Here is a 6,152-nt window from a genome sequence, read left to right as displayed (position 1 = left end):
CCACATGGGAAGAGGAACAGATAAGGGGGTACAGTGACTCCAGATGTCTTTGCCCTACCAACATGAGCTTTAGGCTTCAATGGAGTGAGAACTGGGGCCGGGCAAGAGGTCTTGTGATCAAGGGGTCTCGGTCATGTGTCTGGTTGTTCTTGTCTCAGTTTTGGCTCTGCAAAGTAATCCAAAGGTGCTGTCCTTGCTGTCCTCATTGAAGGGGTCAGTCCGTGGTTCAGGATGATCACTTCTGCTCCTGGATGGGCTACAGCATCAGGAAGAAGCCACTCACCTGGGTGGGGCTGACTATTCTTTGCTCTTCTAGGAATTCCAGGCAACTAAGGGTTTAGGACAGTGACTTGCCTTTGTCTTCAGCCCTGAAGGGGAACAAGATAGGTTAGGTAGACTGGCACTGATTGATTAACTGCCTCTCCTAAGTCAAGCCAGAGCCTGAGCCAAAGTAAGACAGAGATGCGCGAGTCCCAACTCTATCCTGCATGTAATCACCTTGTGGGCCCACGGGAGGAGCCAATACTGTTTAGCAAAAGCAGCATTAAGAGCATCTTGTAGCACCACCAGCATCCAGTTCCCACTCCAGTACCTGCTCGATAACAGCCCCTAAAACCCTGTTCAACCCCAAGGCCCTGGGGTTAACCGAACATGGAAATTTAGGGCCCTTCCAAGCTGCTAAGCAAAATGGTTCCAAAGTTCTCTTGGGGTGGCCGATTCCAACAGGACACCCTCATGTCCTTTTCTGTCTTTTTTTTTTCAGTACTTCACGGCCCAGTTAACAATTCTTTGGATAGAATTTTACATTAAAATAACGAAGTGGTAAAAGAACTAAGGCAAAAATATGCCAAATTGGCCTATTGATTATTTCAAGCTGAAATTGCTTGAGGAACTATAACTTTTTGAAAGGGCCATTTGGCCTTTTACACACAGCAAGGCATAAAGAATGTTTGGGAAGGTGTGCCCTTCACATAGCAAGACTGGAAAATAACCTTGACCACCAGACAATGGGAATTGGGACTGCTGTGACCCAGCCCAAAGCCCTTGGCCATCACAGATACTGTGAGGAGCACCAAATACCATTAGCTCACGAGGGTATAAAAGTGAGTCCTCCTCCTCCCCTCCTCCCCTCAGATCGGCACTAGGACTTCCTGCCCCACCTTAGGTCCTCACTGCTGACCCATTTGTCATCCCTTCACACTGTTGCTGTGTATACAAACCTCATGCTTTGGTCTTCACTGTGAAGATTCTCGTGTACATGTAAATTTAGTAAAGCTATTCAGCATGGTGGCGCATGGCTCTAATGCCAGCCCTTAAGAAATAGACGCAGGAAGGCTGGAGAGAGGCTCAGTGGTTAAGAGCAGTGGCTGCTCCTGCAGAGGACCCTGGTTCAATTCCCAGCACCCACATGGTGGCTGACAAACATCTGTAACTCAAGTCCCAAAGGATCCAACACTCTCTTCTGACCGCCTCAGGCATTACACGACACAAGTCCACTTACATACATGCAGGCAATATGCTCATATACTAAAAGTAATAAAAAAATTTTAAAGAAATAGAAGCAAGAGGATTGTGAGTTTAAAGCCAGCCTGAGTAACAAGTTCCAGGCCAACCTATGCTACATTGTCAGGCTCTGTTTAAGAGGAGAAAAAAGGAACATTTACTTGAAAACTTTCACATGAGCTAGGGGCAAACCAAAACACAAGAGAACAGTAACTTTGCACTGTGGAGGTGGGCAGGATGGCTTGGCAGTCCAGTAAAAGTGTGTTAAAATGTTGGGCCGGGGCTTGCTATTATCTGGAAATCCTGCCTCGGCCTCCTGAATGCAGGGATTAGACTGCACCACCACACCTGGCTTAAATGCTTCTTTGATGAAGAAATGAATGACTAGGAGTCAACGATGGAAGCCACAGTCCACCAGACCTACTGAAACGCAGTAAAGACTAAACGGGAATGAGCAAAAGCTACTGAGTCAGCTAGCAAAGGGGTCAGCCCCAATCCCTCTCAGCATGTGAGGAAGGGAAGGCCCAGCTGCACCTGACTGGAGGCCCCAGGCAAGAGGTAGCAAGATTGAAGCAAAAGGTCAGCAAGCGAATTAGGAGTAGTGACTAAGGACCCCTCTCCCCCCACCCCCACCCCCCAGCCCCAGGCATTTGCTTCCTTGATTATAACCACACTGCTCACAACCATCCTAACTGCTGCGAGGCAGAATCTCAAAGCAGTTTTAATGTGTGTTTCCTTGATGGCTAAGGATGTCGGCCAGTATTAAAATACTTGGCTATTTATGGGTTTTGGGGGCGGTGGTTGGTTTTTTTTTTTGGTCTTTTTGAGACAGGGTCTCCCTGTAGCCCCAGCTGTCCTGGATTCACTATGGAGACCAGGCTGGCCTCGAACTCAGAGATCCGCCTGCTTCTGCCTGGGATTAAAGGCGTGCGCCACTGCGCCCAGCGGCTATTTATGTTTTTAATTTTTATTTTATGTGTATGAGTGTTCTGCCTGCATGTATATAAGTGCAATGCTGTGGAGGCCAGAAGGGGATATCACATTGGATCCCCTGGAAGTGGCGTTTCAGATAGTTGTTAGCCACCATGGGGAGCTGGGAACCGAACCCTGACCCTGTGCAAGAACAGCCAGTGCTCCTAACTTCTGAGCGACCTCTCCAGCCCCTGTCTTTTGAGAACTGTCTATTCAGCTCAACCCATTTACTGATTGAAAGATTTGCTCCTTTGGTGTTTGTTTCTTGTTAAGTAGCCTTTAGCTATACACATGGACTCTTAAAGAAATACATCGATCACTTTAATCTTTGGTTATACTTTCCTTTTCGGTGTTTAAGAACATACAGTTAAAAAAAAAGAAAAAAAGACCATACAGTTGGCCCAAATAAACCAATTTATTTTATTTATTTATTTTTTAAAGAATTAAAAATTTTAATTTATTATTTTTATTTTATGTGTATGTGTATATTGCCTGCATGTAGGTAAGTGCATGTAGGTAAGTGCAATGCCCATGGAGGCTGGAAGAGGCTGTCGGATCCCCTGGGACTGGAATTATGGACAGTTAACTGCCATGTGGGTGCTGGGATTTGAACCCGGGTCTCCTGCAAGAACAACCAGTGTTCTTAACTGCTGAGCCACCTCTCCAGACCCACCAATTTATTTTTACTCTTAAGGTCGTTTGAGGATCTGTTCCTCAGGGGTCACATGGGCTTGGGAGGAGCCCCTCGCTCCTTTCTTTTACCAGTTCCATCTATGTGAAGATAAGTCAAAGGTCCTGCTTGACCATGGCTGGCTTCACCTCCAACCTTGAACTCTTGATCCTCTGGCTTCTACCTCTGCTGAGATTACAGGTATGTACTACCAGGCCCAGGTGATATGGTGCTGGTACTTGAACCCAGGGCTTCATGCATGCTAAGCAAGCATTCTACCAACTGAGCTACAACCCAGCATATCTATATCTTATATCTATATCTGTATTATACTGATATCTTTATTATAGGAGCATCTTAACAGCATTCTCTGGAGCTAATGTTGGAGACCAGAGTTGCTGCTTTGGAATCCTGCTCTTTACCGGCCCTATGACCTCAGGCAGGTGGAGTCACTCTTCACACTTCAATTTCTTTGTCTGTAAGATAAAGACAATGACATAACCTTCCTCACTGGATGTTTGGAAGGATTTAAAGTTATTGTTATTGCTGCTTGTTGTTGTAGCCCAGGCTGGCCTTGACCTCCTGATCCTCCTGCTCCACCTCTCAAGTGCAGGCCACCATGCCACTATGCCCAGCAAGCCAACGTTTCTGTCAAACACTTGAGACAGTGCTAGTAGATAGGTGAAAGCTCAATTGATGTTTATATTATTTTTGTTGTAATTTGAATATAGTCATATAAGCATGATATTATTAACTTTTATATAATTGAACATTAGAGGATAGTGGTTAAAAATCCTCAGTTGGGGCTGGGTGTGGTGGTGCATGATTTTAATCCCAACACTCGGGAGGCAGAGGCAGGAAGATCTCTGTGAATTAGAGGTCATCCTGGTCTATATGGCGAGTTCCAGGCCAGCTGTGGTTACAGGGAGACCCTGTCTCAACCCCCCACCCCCCAAATCCTTAGTTAGAGATGGAGAGGGAGCTCAGCAGTTAAGAGCACATATTGCTCTTTCAGAGGAGTTGACTTTGGTTCCCAGCACCATCTATAACTCCAATTCCAGGAGATCCAATACCTTCTTCCACAGGCACCTGCACTCATGTGCACACACCCCCACACTGACACACATGCATACACATAATTAAGAATAAAAATAAACTGGACACAGTGGCACATGCCTTTAATCTCAGCATTGGTAGGCAAGGGCCGGCAGATCTCTATGAGATTGAGGCCAGCCTGGTCTACATAGTGAGTTCTAGACCAGCTGGGGCTACAGAGGGACCCTGTCTCAAAAAGACCAAAAAAAAAAAAAAATCCTCTGCTCAGTCTGGGTTCAGCTTGATAGAATAAAGCCTGGAAGGAAGGTCTGTGCACATGGTAGTACATGCTCAGTGAGGATGCTGTGTCCCTTGGAGCAGCACAGAGGTGACCGCAGCTACCCAAGGGCCCAGATTTTCCAAAGCAACTGCAGAGCTGGACTCCTAGCAGCCATCTACTCTGCTTGGGCAAGGATGGCACCCTCCAGGGATGACCAACACTTTGGCTACTATTTTGGGCTGCAGATGGGCTAGATTTGTAATAAAAATACATTAAGAGGGCCTGGAGAGATGGCTCAGTGGTTAAGAGCACTTGGTCATCTTGTGCAGGACCAGGGTTTGGTTTCTAACACTTACAAGGTGGCTGGAACTCTAGTTCCAGGGGTCCAATACCTTCCTCTTGTCTCCTCCAGCACCAGGCAGGCACGTGGTGCACTTACATATATACAGGCAAACACTCATACACATAAGATAAAAATAAATTTAAAAAAACAAATAGAGATGGGTCAGTTGCCTATAAGCAATTTTCCACTTAGGCCGATCCAGTCAACAAGTACGTGTCACCAGGCATCGGGGCACATACCTCTAATGCCAGTACTACGAAGATAGAGGCAGGTGGATTGCTGTGAGATCGAGGCCGGATTGGGATGGTCTGTCTATATAGCGAGTTCCAAGCCAGCTGGGGCTACACAGTGAGACCCTGTCTCAAACAAACAAATAAGCAAACAAAATCCCAAGCAAAACAAAACAAAGTAAAAACAAATATTTGTTGATCTTGGCCCTATGTACCAGGCATTCTGCTGGGCCCCAGGGATGTGAGTAGGAAACTATGGCCCTGCCTTCAAAGAGCTCCCTAAGAGGGACGAGACCTGTGGGGTCTGACACAATGGGCAGCAATACTTTCTCCTGTGATTAAGACCTTCCTCAGAGCCAGGCCCTGTGCTAAGCACGTGAGCTCCATTGCACCACAGAGTCTGCATGTGTCCTCCAGAATGGCGACACTGAACAACTCACCTCGGATGCAGAAGCTGAGGTTAAGGGACTCACTCAGGTAACAGAGCAAGTCAATGGCAGGGGACCCACTGCCCTTGGCCCTGTCTGTGTCAGTTTACTGGGAGAATCACCTGAATAACTGCCCTGGAAGCAGATCTAGAGTCGTCCATGTGAGTGATGGAACTCACCATCCATCCTGTGCACTACTACGGAGCCTAACGGTGCATGCTGTAATTCCAGAACAAGGAAGTAAAGGCAGGGAGATCAAAAGTTCAACATCATCCTTGGCTCATAGCCTGGGATGCATGGCAGCCCATCTCAAGTAAACAAAAATAAAAGGAAACCAATTTGACCTAAACATATTCTCCCAAACGCATGGTCCTGATATGTAATATTAAAGGCAAAAGGCAATATATTTAGAGTGAAAAATGTAAAATAAGGGGCCAAGGAGATAGCTCTTTTTGATAAAGTGTTTGCTGCTCAAGCATGAGGAGAGGATATGAATTAGATCCCCAGCCCATGTTTAAAGCCAAGTGTGGTGATGCACCTTTGCAATCCCAGAGCTGAGGCAGAGACAGGAGGGTCCCCGGGGCCAGTCTAGCCAAACTGGTGATTTCCAAGCCAGTGAGAGACCCCATCTCCAAAAAAAAGATGAATGGTACCGGACACTCAAGATTGACCTTTGAACTCCATGCATATG

This window comes from Nannospalax galili, unplaced genomic scaffold (genome assembly GCF_000622305.1).
Source record: "Nannospalax galili isolate Female #2095 unplaced genomic scaffold, S.galili_v1.0 scaffold2387, whole genome shotgun sequence".
Lineage (NCBI taxonomy): Eukaryota > Metazoa > Chordata > Mammalia > Rodentia > Spalacidae > Nannospalax > Nannospalax galili.
Note: the sequence above shows the minus strand (reverse complement) of the source record.